The sequence below is a fragment of the Eumetopias jubatus genome, unplaced genomic scaffold, assembly GCF_037043125.1.
Source record: "Eumetopias jubatus isolate StellerSeaLion01/CBP00866 unplaced genomic scaffold, mEumJub1_p1.0 scaffold_16, whole genome shotgun sequence".
Classification (NCBI taxonomy): Eukaryota; Metazoa; Chordata; class Mammalia; order Carnivora; family Otariidae; genus Eumetopias; species Eumetopias jubatus.
In genome coordinates, this window is record NW_028274822.1 from 63,918,382 (window position 1) to 63,935,427 (window position 17,046).

Genomic DNA, 17,046 nt, shown 5'->3' on the forward strand with positions numbered 1-17,046 from the left:
GGAGCCTGGCCATGGGAATCCTACACTACCAGTGAGCGATAGCCTCCCACGCTGGGGACGGGGCACAGACTCGCAGACTGGTAGTGGTAGGGAAAGGAGTTTAGGGCAGCCCCTGGGATGGAAACCCAGAACAGCGGGGTCACAGGTGTGAACTGGGAGCAGCTGGCAGTTTTAGAAGCACAAAGGGCGGAGATATGCCCCGACCTGGAGGCAGGACTGGGGGCACTGTGGAGGGGTGCACAACCCAGGACGCTGCAGTTTATAGCAGCACAGACAGAAACTGAGATAGTGTGGCCTGGAGAGCTCACTAAAGGACAGACTGCAGTCTCTCTGCTCTGAGACAGAGGGCTGGAAACGGTCTCTTCCACTTTGACTCTCAAAAGAGACATGGAAAGCCACCAGGGAAAACCGCCAGAGAACAAAAGCCCCAAAAACTGGTTCCCACTGAGCCCATCCCCTGCCACAGGGGGCAGGGCAACTCTGCCCAAACAGGGTTGCCTGAGTAACAGCTCGGCAGGCCCCTTCTACAGAAGCAGCCTGGGAGAACAAGAGGCCAGCAACCCTAAGGTCCCTAGAAAACAGGTGCATCTTGCTTGGGTTCTGGTCAATAATTTGGGCTCTGTACATTCCCTCAACCACCCATCAACAGAATGACTAGGAGGAGGAACTCCCAAAATAGGAAAGACTCAGAAATTATGATTTATGCTGCAGATTTACAAATGGATGCAGATATAATCCAAGATGTCGGAGATGGAATTCAGGGTAGCAGTTGTGAAGACGATAGCTAGAATGGAGAAATCAATTAATGGCAACATAGAATCTCTAAGGGCAGAAATGAAAGCTGAATTGGCAGAACTTAAAAATGTTATCAATGAGAGCCAATATAATCTAGATAATCTAACAGCTAGGGTAAGTGAGGCAGAAGAACTAATCAGTGACCTGGAAGATAATTTAATAGATAAAAGGGAAAAGAGGAGGCCAGGGAAAAACAACTCAGAATCCATGAAAATAGAATCAGAGAAATAAGTGACACCATGAAGCGTTCCAAAGTCAGAATTATTGGAATCCCGGAGGGAGTGGAGAGAGAGAGAGGACTAGAAGATATATTTGAGCAAATCGTAGCTGAGAACTTCCTTAATCTGGGGAATGAAACATTCGCATCCTAGAGGCAGAGAGGAACCCTCCCAAGATCAAAGAAAACAGGCCAATGCCCTGGCGTGTAATAGTAAAACTCACAAATCTTAGAACCAAGGAAACCTTCTTAAGGGCAGTTAAGGGGAAGAAATTCCTTACATACAGAGGAAGGAACATCAGAATATGTCAGACCTATCCACAGAGACCTGGCAAGCCAGAAAGGCCTGGCAAGACATATTCAGGGTACTAAAGGAGAAGAACATGCAGCCAAGGATACTGTATCCAGCAAAGCTGTCATTTAGAATGGGAGGAGAGATGCAGAGCATCCAAGACCGGCAGAAACTGAAAGAATATGTGACCACTAAGGTAGCCCTGCAAGAAATATTAAGGGGGGTTCTATAAAAGGAGAAAGACCCCAAAAGTGATATACAACAGAAATTTACAGGGACAATCTATAAAAACAAGTTCTTCACAGGCAACATGATGACAATTAATTCATATCTTTTAATAATCACTCTCAACATGAATGGCCTAAATCCTCCCATAAAACGGGACAGGGTTGCAGATTAGATAAAAAGACAGGACCCATCATATGCTTTCTACAAGAGACTTATTTTGAACCTAAAGATACATCCACACTGAAAGTGAAGGGATGGAGATCCATCTTCCATGCCAATGGACCGCAAAAGAAAGCTGGTGTAGCAATTCTTATATCAAACAAATTAGATTTTAAACTAAAGTCTATAAGGACACTATATCATTCTTAAAGGGTCTATCCAACAAGAAGATCTAACAATTGTAAATATCTATGCCCCCAACATGGGAGCAGCCATCTACATAAGCCAACTGTTAACCAAAATAAAGAGTCATATTGATAACAATACGTTAATTGTAGGAGACCTCAATCCTCCACTTTCAGCAATAGACAGATCATCTAAGCAGAAAATCAACAAAGAAACAAGAGGTTTGAATGACACACTGGACCATATGGACCTCATAGATATATACAGAACATTCCACCCTAAAACAACAGAATACTCATTCTTCTTGAGTGCACATGGAACTTTCTCCAGAATAGACCACATATTGGCTCAGAAATCAGGTCTCAACCAATACCAAAAGATTGAGATTATTCCCTGCGTATTCTCAGACCATAATGCTTTAAAACTGGAACTCAATCAAAAGAAAAAAATTTGGCAGAAATTCAAACACTTGGAAGCAAAAGACCACTCTGCTCAAGAATGTTTGGGTCAACCAGGAAATCAAAGAAGAACTTAAACAATTCATGGAAATTAATGAGAATGAAAACACATCAGTGCAAAACCTGTGGGATACTGCAAAGGCAGTCCCAAGGGGGAAATACATAGCCATCCAAGCCTCCCTCAAAGAAACAGAAAAATCCCAAACTCACCATCTAAGTCTACACCTTAAAGAACTAGAGAAAAAGCAACAAACGATGCCTAAGCCATGCATTAGAAGGGAAATAATTAAGATTAGAGCAGAGATCAATGAGTTAGAAACCAGAAACACAGTATATCAGATCAGCAAAACTAGAAGCTGGTTCTTTGAAAGAATTAATAAGATTGATAAACCACTGGCCAGACTTATCCAAAAGAAGAGGACCCAAATTAATAAAATTATGAATGAAAGGGGAGAGATCACGACTAACACCAAGGAAATAGAAACAATTATTAGAAATTATTATCAACAACTATATGCCAATAAACTGAGCAATCTGGATAAAATGGACGCCTTCCTGGAAACCTATAAGCTGCCAAGACAGAAACAGGAAGAAATGGACAACCTGAATAGGCCAATAACAAGTAATGAGATTGAAGCAGTGATCAAAAACCTCCGGAAAAACAAGATTCCAGGGCTGATGGATTCCCAGGGGAATTCTACCAAACATTCAAAGAAGAAATAATACTTATTCTCCTGAAGCTGTTTCAAAAAATAGAAACAGAAGGAAAACTTCCAAACTCATTCTATGAGGTCAGCATTCCCTTAATCCCCAAACCAGGCAAAAACCCCATCAAAAAGGAGAATTTCAGACTGATATCCCTAATGAATATGGATTCTAAAATCCTCAACAAAATCCTAGCTAATAGGATCCAACAATACATTAAAAGGATCATCCAACATGACCAAGTGGGATTTATCCCTGGGATGCAAGTGTGGTTCAACATTCGCAAATCAATCAGTGGGATAGAACACATTAATAAGAGGAGAGAGAAGAACCATATGGTCTTCTCAGTTGATGCAGAAAAAGCATTTGACAAAATACAGCATCCTTTCCTGATTAAAACTCTTCAGAGTAGGGCGCCTGGGTGGCTCAGTCGGTTAAGCTACTGCCTTCGGCTCAGGTCATGATCCTGGAGTCCCGGGATCGAGTCCCGCATCGGGCTCCCTGTTCGGCAGGGAGTCTGCTTCTCCCTCTGACCCTACCCCCTCTCATGTGCTTTCTATCTCTCTCAAATAAATAAATAAAATCTTTAAAAAAATAAATAAATAAAACTCTTCAGAGTATAGGGATAGAAGGAACATTCTTCAAGTTCATAAAATCCATCTATGGAAAACCCACAGTGAATATCATCCTCAATGGGGAAAAGCTGAGAGCCTTTCCCTTAAGATCAGGAACATGTCAAGGATACCCACTCTCACCACTATGTGTCAACATAGTACTGGAAGTCTTAGCAAGAGCAATCAGACAACAAAAAGAAATAAAATGTATTCAAAATGGCAAAGTAGACGTCAAGCTCTCTCTTTTCACAGATGACATGATACTTTATGTGGAAAACCCAAAAGACTCCACCCCCAAATTACTAGAACTCATACAGCAATTCAGTAATGTGGCAGGATACAGAATCAATGCACAGAAATCAGTTGCTTTCTTATACACTAACAACACAACTGTAGAAAGAGAAATTAGAGAAACAATTCCATTTACAATAACACCAAAAACCATAAGATACCTCGGAATAAACCTAACCAAAGAGGTAAAGGATCTATACTCTAGGAACTACAGAACGCTCATGAAAGAAATTGAAGAAGACACAAAAAGATGGAAAAATATCCCATGCTCATGGATCAGAAGAAGAAACATTGTTAAAATGTCTATGTTACCAAGAGCAATCTATACCTTCAATGCCATCCCGATCAAAATTCCAATGACATTTTTCAAAGTGCTGGAACAAATAATCCTAAAATTTGTATGAAATCAGAAAAGACCCTGAATTGCCAAGGAAATGTTGAAAAAGAAAAAAAGCTGGGGGCATCACATTGCCCGATTTCAAACTATATTACAAAGCTGTGATCACCAAGACAGCATGGTACTGGCACAAAAACAGACATATAGACCAATGGAACAGAATAGAGAACCCAGATATGGACCCTCAACTCTTTGGTCAAATAATCTTCAACAAAGCAGGAAAAAACATTCAATGGAAAAAACACAGTCTCTTCAATAAATGGTGTTGGGAAATTTGAACAGCTACCTGCAGAAGAATGAAACTCGACCATTCTCTAACATCATACACAAAGATAAACTCAAAATGGATGAAAGACCTCAATGTGAGACAGGAATCCATCAAAATCCTAGAAGAGAACATAGGCAGTAACCTCTTTGACATCAGCCACAGCAACTTCTTTCAAGATACATCTCCAAAGGCTAGTGAAACAAAAGCAAAAATGTACTTTTGGGACTTCCTCAAGATAAAAAGCTTCTGCACAGCAAAGGAAACAGTCAACAAAACAAAGAGGCAACCCACAGAATGGGAAAAGATATTTGAAAATGACACTACAGATAAAGGGCTTGTATCCAAGATCTATAAAGAACCTCTCAAACTCAACAGCCAAAAAACAAATAATCAAGTCAAAAAATGGGCAGAAGATATGAAAAGACACTTCTCTGAAGAAGACATACAAATGGCTAACAGACACATGAAAAAATATTCATCATCATTAGCCATCGGGGAAATTCAAATTAAAACCACATTGAGATACCACCTTACACCAGTTAGAATGGCAAAAATGGACAGGGAAAGAAACAACAAATGTTGGAGAAGTTGTGGAGAAAGGGGAACCCTCTTACACTGTTGGTGGGAATGCAAGTTGGTATAGCTACTTTGGAAAACAGTGTGGAGTTTCCTCAAAAATTTAAAAATAGAGCTACCCTATGACCCAGCAATTGCACTACTGGGTATTTACACCAAAGACACAGATGTAGTGAAAAGAAGGGCCATATGCACCCCAATGTTCATAGCAGCAATATCCGCGATAGCCAAACTGTGGAAAGAGCCAAGATGCCCTTCAACAGATGAATGGATAAAGAAGATGTGGTCCATATATACAATGGACTATTACTCAGCCATCAGAAAGGATGAATACCCAACTTTTACATCCACGTGGTTGGGACTGGAGGAGATTATGCTAAGTGAAATAAGTCAAGCAGAGAAAGTCAATTATCATATGGTTTCACTTATTTGTGGAACATAAGGAATAGCGTGGAGTACATTAGGAGAAGGAAGGGAAAAATGAAGGGGGGGAAATCGGAGGGAGAGATGAACCATGAGAGACTATGGACTCTGAGAAAAAACTGAGGGTTTTAGAGGTTGATGGGGGGATGTGGGTAGGGCCTGGTGATGGGTATTAAGGAGGGCACGTACTGCATGGAGCACTGGATGATATATGAAAACAATGAATCGTGGATCACCACATCAAAAACTAATGATGTATTGTATGGTGACTAACATAACATAATAAAATTTTTAAAAATTTAAAAAAAAAGAAAGAAAAGTTCATTGTGTGGATGGAAGGTAGTGATGGTTGCACAGCATCATGGGTATTGCTTAACTGTATATGTGCAAATGGTTAAGATGGCAAATTTTATGTTACGTGTATTTTGCCACAATTTAAACCTTTAAGTGTGCTTCTAGAATGTCTGGAACACTCATAATCTGTGCTCTATGATAACTATTTGCTACGTCTTTTTCCTCATTGTGACACTCATTCTTCTGAACTTACCGTAGAGCTGAGATTCTGTGAGATCCAACTTCAGTGAAGGATATTGAGTTTTATAAAAATATTAGATTTAAATTCGCTCCCTAAAAATATCTTTTTCTTCATGTCTAAAACTTTGAGGGAATACTGAGAAAGCTAGAATGATACAAGAGGGTTGTCCTAGGCTATTGGCCTGGTTCCCAGAAACTTGGTCATTAAGCCCTCTGAATGGCAAATGTTTACCAAGGAGAGGTATAGCCTCTGTATTTGAATTTGGAGAGGGACAAAACTCTTATAAAAGGTGAAAGAATTCAACACAAGAAGAATATTTTCTTTAGTTTCTCTTGATACAGGAAATATGATTCCTACTCCTACCAACTGCTATGTAAAATACTTTATATTATGTCAAGAATGTCCATATAGGGGTCCCTGGGTGGCTCAGTCATTAAGCATCTGCCTTCAGCTCAGGTCATGATCCCAGAGTCTTGGGATCGAGCTCCGCATAGGGCTCCCTGCTCCGCGGGAAGCCTGATTTCCCTCTCCCACTCCACCTGCTTGTGTTCCCTCTCTCACTGTCTGTCAAATAAATAAATAAAATCTTTTAAAAAAAAGAATGAAATATTTCCATTTGCAACAACATTGGTAGAGCTAGAGTATATTATGCTAAGCGAAATAAGTCAGTCAGAGAAAAATACCTTGTGATTTCACACATATGTGCAATTTAAGAAACAAAATAAATGAACATGTGTGAAGAGGGAAAAAAGAGATAGGGAAACAAAACTTAAGAGACTCCTAAGATAAGGAAGAAACTGAGGGTTGATGGGGGGGTGTGGGTAGGGGATGAGGGCACTTGCTCTGATGAGAAGTGGTTGTTGTATGTAGGTGATGAATCACTGAATTCTACTCCTGAAACCAATATTGGACAGTTTGTTAACTAACCAAACTTTAAATAAAAATTACAAGAAAAGAAACCATGGATTTACAATATAAAATTAATTAAAAATAATTTGAAAAATTAATCAAACTTCATCAGGTAATAACTCATTATGTAAGCATTATTTGTATATAGATAAAATTGTTATTAAATAATAGTCAAAATATAGCTTAGTTAATTAATAAGAGAGTCTGTATTTATTCATCTTTACTAAATTTTGTTTTTTTGTTTTTTGGGTTTTTTTGTTGGTGTTGTTTTGAGAAAAAAAAAAGTGCCTGGACATGGCAGGCAAGATCATGGCAGAGTAAGGAACCTCGTTTCATCTGGTCCCTCAAATTTAGCTGGATATCTATCAAACCATTTTGAACACACACGAATTCAACCTGAGATGTAAAAATATTTATCTGGATCTCTACAAGCAGAAAAACGACTACTTTTGCAAGGTAGAAGGTGTGGAATCTTGAATTTCGGGGAAAATATCAGAAGATAAATGGAGGGAGGAGGGAGCTTCCATAAGCCGGCCACCGGAAAGTGATAGAACATCAGAATGCAAAATCGGGACCCTTAGAAATCTGCTCCAGTGAGAGACATCCCTTTCTGAAAAGGGCTAGGGGGATGAATAGGGCGGAATTCTACATGGATCATTGTGGTCTCAGGATCCCAGGAGACTCAGAAAGAGTGGGGGAGCCTGAACTGATAGAGTGCCCAGGCAGGGGAGTGGGGAGGCTGGTTATGGTCAGCGAGCCCAGAAGGCACTCTCAGCTCGGGTCACCATAAACCATGAGTGGGCAGTAGAGAGAACATTCTTTGCCTGAGCACCCTGAAAAGGATTAGGAGGTGCGGGTTGTTTAACATCCCAGGGGAGATACTAAACGGCTGTGCCCACAACTGAGCAACAGTTATCAGGGTGTTTGGCTCCCAAAAAGGACACTGGGGTGGCACCAAGCCATGACCTGGGAGCTGCGGAAGAGGTGCACGCACTAGTCCATGGCTGTTCTCAATTGCAAAGGCACAAAGCACAGAAACTCTCCCAGGTCCCTGGAACTCCCCTGGGAGAGTTGCAGTTGGTGTGACTAGCATGAGTCTGTGGAGCTTGGTACATATAGAAGTGGAGATGGTTTTATGTGAAGGGTTTATTGAAGAAAGGGGACTGTGACCTTGCAGCTCTGGGCCAGAGATTCCCACATGGCCTATTTGCTCTGACCATCTAAAGAGAAGAGGAAATCTGCCAGGAACCAAAAGCCACACAAACAGCTCACATTAAGCCCATTCCCTGACAAAAGGTGGGTCAACTCCACCCAGGCAAAGAGCCTATGAAGCGGAGTGGCAGTCCCCTCCCCCAGAAGACAGATGGGAAGAACAGATGAATGACAAGTTTATGTCCCAAAGGACTGTAAAACTACAGCGCCAGAGGAAAATAATATATTGAGCTCCAGCTGTTCCCTCATGACTCGTTTATACTTCAGGCTAAAATTTTACATTTCTTTTTTGTTTCTATTCTTTTTTCTTTATTTTTAATTTTTTTACCCTGTTCCTATTTCAAATAGATTATTTCCCAACTTATGTTTTTAAGTCATTTTAACTTCTATTTTTTTCAAATCTATGTTTTATAGATTTATTCCCCATACTAGCCCATTTTCACTCCACTCAATCAATTTTATCTTGATATATATATATGTTCTGATTTCTTTGCAATTTTGGGATATAGTGTCTTCCTACACACAGACCAAAAATCAATCAGGGTGGCAGATCACTCTGCTTTGCCACCCTGAGATATTATAGTCTCTCTCCCCCCTCCTTTTTTTTTTTTTTTTATTATGGTTTGGATCATCTTGACTTTGTTTGCATATCTGTGGTAGCTTTCAACCACTTCAGATTTTTTCTAGGGTGCATTTTGCTTGGCTCATGGTTGATATTTTGGACTCTGTTCATTTGCTCAACAATCCCTCAACAGAATGACTAGGAGGAGGAACTCTCAACAAAGAAAAGAACCAGAGAAAATGTCCTCTGCCACAGAACTAAAGGATATGGATATAAGCAAAGTCAGAGATAGAATTCAAGATAGCAATTATAAAGCTAATAGCTAGGTTTGATAAAAGATTACATGACAATACAAAATCTCTAAGGGCAGGAATGAGATCTAATCAAGCTGAACATAAAACTGCTATGAATGAGGGTGGTTCAGGAGGTTAAGCATCTGCCTTCAGCTCAGGTCATGATCCCAGGGTCCTGAGATTGAGCCCTGCATCAGGCTCACAGCTCAGTGGGGAAGCTGCTTTCCCTGCTCCTGCTCTTCCTCTTTCTCTCTTTCTCTGTCTCTTGCTCTGCACTCTCTCTCAAATAATTGAAATCTTTTTTAAAAAAATGCTATGAATAACTTGCAGTCTAAACTGTATGGTAAATAGCTAGAGTAAATGAGGGAGAAGAGAGAACAAGTGATCTAGAAGACAGGTTGATGGAAAAGAAGGAAATTGAAGAGAGAAAAACAACTCATAGCACATGAAGAGAGACTTAGAGAATGTAATGATACATTGAAAAGGATGGATATCAGGATCATTGGGATCCAAGAGGGGAGGGAGAGAAAGAGAGGGCTAGAAGGTATATTTGAGCAAACATGGCTGAGAACTTTCCTAATCTGGGGAAGGAAACAAGCATTCACATCCAAGAGACAGAGAGGACCCCTTCTAAAAACAATAAAAATAGATCAACACCCTGACATATAATAGTGATGCCTGCAAATCTTAGAGGGAAGGAAACTATCCTTTGAGCAGCAAGGCATAAGAGATTTCTTACAGATGTAGGGAGGAACATCAGAATAACATCAGACCTATCCACAGAAAACTGGCGGGCCAGAAAGAGCTGGTAGAGATATATTCAGGATACTAAATGAGAAGAACATGCAGCCAAGAATACTTTATCCAGCAAGGTTATCATTCAGAATGGAAGGAGACATAAAGCATCTCCAGGACAGACAGAAACTGAAAGAATATGTGACCACGAAGCCAGGCCTGCAAGAAATATTAAGGGGGATCTTGTAAGTGAAGAGAGACCCCGAGAGTAATAAAACCCAGAAAAGAACAATCTACAGAAACAGGGATGTTAAAGGCAGTACAATGGCACTAAATTCATATCTTTCAGAAGTTACTCTGAATGTGAATGGCTGAATATTCCAATCAAAAGACACAGGGTATCAGATTGAATTAAAAAAAAAAAGCAGGACCCATCCATATGCTATCTATAGGAGATGCATTTTGAACCTAAAGACACTTCTAGATTGAAAGTGAAGGGATGGAGAACTATTTACCACACTAATGGACCTCAAAAGAAAGCTGGGGTAGCAATCCTCATATCAGACAAATTAGATTTTAACCAAAGACTGTAGTAAGAGATGTAGAAGGACACTATATCATACTTAAAGGGTCTATCCAACAAGAAAATCTAACAATTGTAAATATCTATGCCCCCAACGTGGTAGCAGCTAATTATATAAACCAATTAATAACCAAATAAAGAAACATATCAATAATAATACATTAATAGTAGGAGATTTCAACATTCCAGTCACAGCAATGGACAGATCATCTAACCAGAAGATCAACAAAGAAACAAGAACTTTGAATCACACATTGGACCAGATGGACTTCACAGACATATACAAAACATTCCACCCAAAACCACAGAATACACATTCTTCTCAAGTGCACACGGAATTTTCTCCAGAATAGATCACATACTGGGTCACACATCAAGTCTCAAACGATACCAAAAGTTGGAGATTATTCCCTGCATATTTTCAGACCACAGTGCTTTAAAAATGGAAATCAAGAGCAGAAGCAATTTGGAAGGAACTCAGGCACTTTGAGGTTAAAAAGCATTTTGCAGAAGAATGAATGAGTCAACCAAGAAACTAAAGAAGAACTTAAACAATTCACTGGAACTAATGAGAATGAAAACACATCTGTTCAAAACCTATGGGATACTGTAAAGGCAATCCTAAGAAGGAAGTACATTGTAATACAAGCCTCTCTCAAAAAAACTAGAAAAATCCCAGATGCAAAAGCTAACCTTACACCTAAAGGACCTGGAGAAAGAACAGCAAATAAACCAAGCAGGAGAAGAGAAATAGTAAAGATTAGAGCAGAAATAAATGAAATAGAAACCAGAAAAACAATAGAACAGATCAACAAAACTAGAAACTTGTTCTTTGAAAGATTTAATAAGATCGATAAACCTCTGGCCAGACTTATCCAAAAGAAAATAGAAAGGACCCAAATTAATAAAATCATGAATGAAAGGGGAGAAATCACAACTAATACCAAGGAAATAGAGACCATTGTTAGAACTTATTACCAGCAGCTCTATGCCAACAAAATAGGCAATCTGGAAGAAATAGATGCATTCCAGCATACTTACAAACTACCAAGACTGAAACAGGAAGAAATAGACAATCTGAACAGAACAATAACCAGGAATGAAATTGAAACAGTAATCAAACATTTTCAAAAACAAGAGTCCAGGGCCTGATGTCTTCCCAGGGATATTCTACCAAACATTTAAAGAAGGAATCATACCTATTCTACTGAAGCTCTTTCAAAAAAATAGAAATGGAAGGAAAACTTCCAAACTCTTTCTATGAGGCCAGCATTACCTTGATCCCCAAACCAGGCAAAGACCCCATCAAAAAGAAGAATTACAGACCAACATCCCTGAAGAACATGGATGCCAAAATACTCACCACGATCCTAGCCAATAGGATCCAACAGTACATTAAAGAAATTATTCACCATGACCAGGTGGGATTTATTGTGGTTCAACATTCACAAATCAATCAACGTGATAGAGTACATTAACAAAAGAAGGGAAAAGAACCATATGATCCTCTCAACAGATGCAGAGAAAGCATCTGACAGATAGAGGGAACATGCCTCAACATGATAAAATCCATCTATGAAAAGCCCACAGCAAATATCATTCTCAGTGGGAAAAAGCTAAGGTCGGGAACACAACAGGAATGCCCACTCTCACCACTATTGTTCAACATAGAAGTCCTAGCCTCAGCAATCAGACAACAAAAAGAAACAAAATACATTCAAAATGGCAAAGAAGTCAAATTCTCTCTCTTCACAGATGACATGAGATTTTATGTGGAAAATCCTAAAGACTCCACCCCAAAATTGCTAGAACTCATATAGCAATTCAGCAATGTGGCAGGATACAAAATCAATGCACAGATATCAGTTGCATTTCTATATACTAACAATATGACTGAAAAAAGAGAAATTAAGGAATGGATCCCATTCACAATTGCACTGAAAGCATTAGATACCTAAGAATAAACCTAACCAAAGAGGTAAAAGATCTATACTCTAGAAACTACAAAACACTTATAGATTGGAAGAATAAACATTGTTAAAATGTCTATGTCGCCCAGAGCAATCTACACTTTTATTGTAATCCCTATCAAAATACCACCGACATTTTTCACAAACAATCCCAAAATCTGAAAGGAACCACAAAGAAGCCTGAATCACTAGGGAAATGTTGAAAAAGAAAACCAAAGCTGGGGGCGTCACAATGCCTGACTTCAAGCTATATTTCAAAGCTGTGATCATCCAGACAGCATGGTACTGGCACAAAAACAGACACATATGTCAATGAAGCAGAATAGAGAGCTCAGAAATAGATCCTCAACTCTATGGTCAAATAATCTTTGATAAAACAGGAAAGAATATCGAATGGAAAAAAGACAGTCTCTTCAATAAATGGTGCTGGGAAAATTGGACAGCCACATGCAGAAGAATGAAACTGGACCATTCTCTTACACCATACACAATATAAACTCAAAATGGATGAAAGACCTCAATGTGAGACAGGAATCCATCAAAATCCTAGAGGAGAACACAGGCAGCAACCTCTTTGACCTCAGCTGCAGCAACTTTTGCAAGACACGTCTCTAAAGGCAAGGGAAACAAAAAAGAAAAATGAACTATTGGGACTTTATCAAGATAAAAACTTCTGCACAGTAAAGAAAAAAATCAACAAAACTAAAAGGCAACTCATGGAATGGGAGAAGATTTGTAAATGACATTACAGATAGAGGGCTGGTATCCAAGATCTATAAAGAACTTCTCAAACTCAACACCTAAAAAACAAATAATCAAGTCAAAAAATGGGCAGAAGAAGTGAACAGACTCTTCTCCAAAGAAGACATACAAATGGCTAACAGACATATGAAAAAATGTTCATCACTACCCATCAGGGAAATACATATCAAAACAGTATGGAGGTTCCTCAAAAAGTTGAAAATAGAGCTACCATACGATCCAGCAATTGCACTACTGGGTATTTACCCAAAGACACAAATGTAGGTATCCAAAGGGGTACGTGCACCCCGATGTTAATAGCAGCAATCTCCACAATAGCCAAACTGTGGAAAGAGCCAAGATGTTCATCCACAGATGAATGGATAAAGAAGATGTGGTATATAAATGGAATATTATGCAGCCATCAAAAGGAATGAGATCTTGCCATTTGCAACGATGTGGATGGAACTGGAGGGTGTTGTGCTGAGTGAAATAAGTCAATCAGAGAAAGACATGTATCATATGACCTCACTGATATGAGGAATTCTTAATCTCAGGAAACAAACTGAGGGTTGCTGGAGTGGGGGTGGGGTGGGAGGGATGGGGTGGCTGGGTGATAGACATTGGGGAGGGTATGTGCTATGGTGACTGCTATGAATTGTACAAGACTGTTGAATCACAGATCTGTACCTCTGAAACAAATAATGCAATATATGTTAAGAAAAAAAAAAGGAGGAGATAGCAGGAGAGGAAGAATGAAGGGGGGAATCGGAGGGGGAGAGGAACCATGAGAGACGATGGACTCTGAAAAACAAACTGAGGGTTCTAGAGGCAAGGGGGTCGGGGATGGGTTACCCTGCTGATGGGTATTAAAGAGGGCAAGTTCTGCATGGAGCACAGGGTGTTATGCACAAACAATGAATCATGGAACACTACATCAAAAACTAATGATGTAATGTATGGTGATTAACATAACAATAAAAAAATTTAAAGAAAAAAAACACAATGAGATACCACCCTACACCAGTCAGAATAGCAAAAATTAACAAGACAGGAAACAACAAATGTTGGCCAGGATGTGGGGAAAGTGGAACCCTCTTACACTGTTGGTGGGAAGGCATGCTGGTACAGCCACTCTGGACAACAATATGGAGGTTCCTCAGGATGTTAAAAACAGAGCTATCCTCCGACCCAGCAATTGCACTACTGAGTATTTACCCCAAAGATACAGAGGCAGTGAAAAGAAGGAGCAAATGCACCCTAATGTTCATAACAGCAATGTCCACATTAGCCAAACTGTGGAAGGAGCTAAGATGTCCTTCATCGGATGAATGAATAAACAAGATGTGGTTCATATATATAATGGAATATTACTCAGCCATCAGAAAGGATGAATATCTACCAATTACATTGACATGCATGGAACTGGAGGATATTATGCTAAGTGAAATAAGTCAATTAGAGAAAGACAATTATCATATGGTTTCACTCACATGTTGAACATAAGGGATAGTGCAGAGGACATTTGGGTTGGGGGTGGGGAAACTGAATGGGAAGAAATCAGAGAGGGAAACCAACCATATGAGACTCAACTCCGGGAAACAAACTGAGAGTTTTGGAAAGGGAGGATGGTGGGGGGGATGGGTAACTATGTGATGGGCATTAAGGAGTGATGTGATGAACGCTGGGTGTTATACTGAACTGATGAATCATTGAACATTATATCAAAAACCAATGATGTACTATACCTTGACTAATTGAATTTAAATAAATTTTTAAAAGTGCCTGGCCAGAAGAACCTTCCATATAGCTTCATCTGCCTCAAAATTAATATCTATTATCTCTATGTCTTGGAGATAGTGTATCTCAGTCTTACTTTCTGCTACTAAAATGTCCTCTTTTTTTTTTTTTTTTTTTTTTGCCTCCTACAGGGAGGACCTGCCTTGGGAGTGGGCAGTCACACATGCTCTTCTGTAGCCTGTTCTGAACAGAATGGGGACATAACTGGACCTGAGCCCTTTGTAAGCAGACCCACCACAGCAGTGTAGCAGCATGGTGGCCAGGAGAACCAACCATGGCAGGAAGGAAGCCCATCCACAATGGGGGTGGCTGAGGGAGTGGCCCAGATAGGATGCTCAGGGAAGGTAGCGCTGAAAAGGAATCCACAGATGTGGAAACCCAGCTGGGGCAGACTTCTTCCTTTCTCTCTTTCCAGTCCTGGACTTGTATTGGTGCAGAGCCAGAGGCTTGGGGCAGAAGGTGCAGGAGATATGCCTCCACTGCTCCAGCCCTCAGGCCCCTGGTGTCTGGGTGGGGTCTACCTGCTGTCCACAGGACAGGGTGAATTGGGTCCTTGTCACACAACTGATGGGAAAGTAATGGGATGAAATTATGTGTCCTAATTGATTTATTTAGTTTATTATTGATAGGTGAGAGTAGAGAACCAGTGTTCTTTAGCATTTGAAGTTAAACTGGACAAATTAGTCTGGAGTTCTTAAAGAGCAAAATGCAAATGTGTCATTTGTGTGCAAAGTACTGCATCCCTTAGATGAATTTATGTTATCTTTAGATGAATTTATGTTATCTTTAGATGAATTTATGTTATTCTGGAAAAGTATACTTCTCACAAGACCACTTTTTACTAGCTAACTTTGAAAACCTGACTCATCCTCTGATGTGTATGTGAGTGAATGTGTCTTTATGTGCCAGCCTATTGTTCCTACTCTTGCTTTTGTTCTTACTGGGAACAGCAGGCTTATCTTTTTTATTATGCTGATTAATAGAATAGTATTTTATTTGATGAAACTTCTATCCTTATCATTTCTACCTAATGAGATTTCTACCTCTTTCCATTTCTGCCTTTTATTTCTCTTCTAACTCCCTTTGTTTTGTCTACTTTGTGGATTTTGGCCCCCTCTGAAACTGGTGTATTATTCTTGGAATTGAAATGCAAACAAAGATGAGTATACTCATGGTGGTAGTAATCACAGTTGAACTGAAAGTTTCTATTTTAATATTCTTGTTGCAACTGAACCAACATGAATTCACTCCTTGGTGAATCAGAAACTGTACTAGGTTGAGTTGTTCCACAAAGAAGACTTTTATTTGCAGCAAATAAGGAGTTCATGGATAATGGCTTCCAAAGCCATGACTCCTCAAGAGAGGGTGAATGTGTTATTTTTTGGGGGGGGTTACGATGAATATTTAGATAGGGAAGTCTTGTCATCCTATGTAGAAGTGGGCATAAGGTCAAGCATGCGCCTTAAGGAAACATATCGATACATACATTGTATGTTGTGTAAATGAGGCTGAGGTTCCCCCTGGGTGGCAATTTTAGTATTGAAATGAGGTAAAGGTAATTGTATGTCACTCAGAGGTTGCTCCATGGTCCATCTGTGCAGGCACAAATCATGTTTAGCTCAAAGGGTCTGGGTGTTCTGGGCTGGTGGGAAGTTTTGTCGGGGCAGTTGCCATCACCTGAGGGGTGGTTTTGCCTGAATCAAGAGGAAAGCCAGAAGGAAGAGCTTAGGAGAAAATATAAGACCAATGTTAGTGAGTACAAGCAGGTGGGCAGTAAAGGTTGGGTCTTGGATTTTAGCTGGTGACATTGTCACAGAGACAAAGTTTGGCCATAAATAAAGAAATGATTTCATATTATTTGTTAGAGCCACAGGAACTTGGGTGCCAGTGAGATTTGCTATAAAAAATCACCTTCTTTTTCTTCTCTTTCTTTCTTTCTTTCTTGATTCCTTTTTTCCTTCTATCAACAAGGTGGATGTGTTTCATTGCTAGATTTGCAACGATCAAAATGTCATTGGTCAAAAATGTTGTTCCCTAACATGGAATGGACACTGCTATGCCATTGGTAATTAGTGTTCTGTGTGTTTTCTGTCCTGC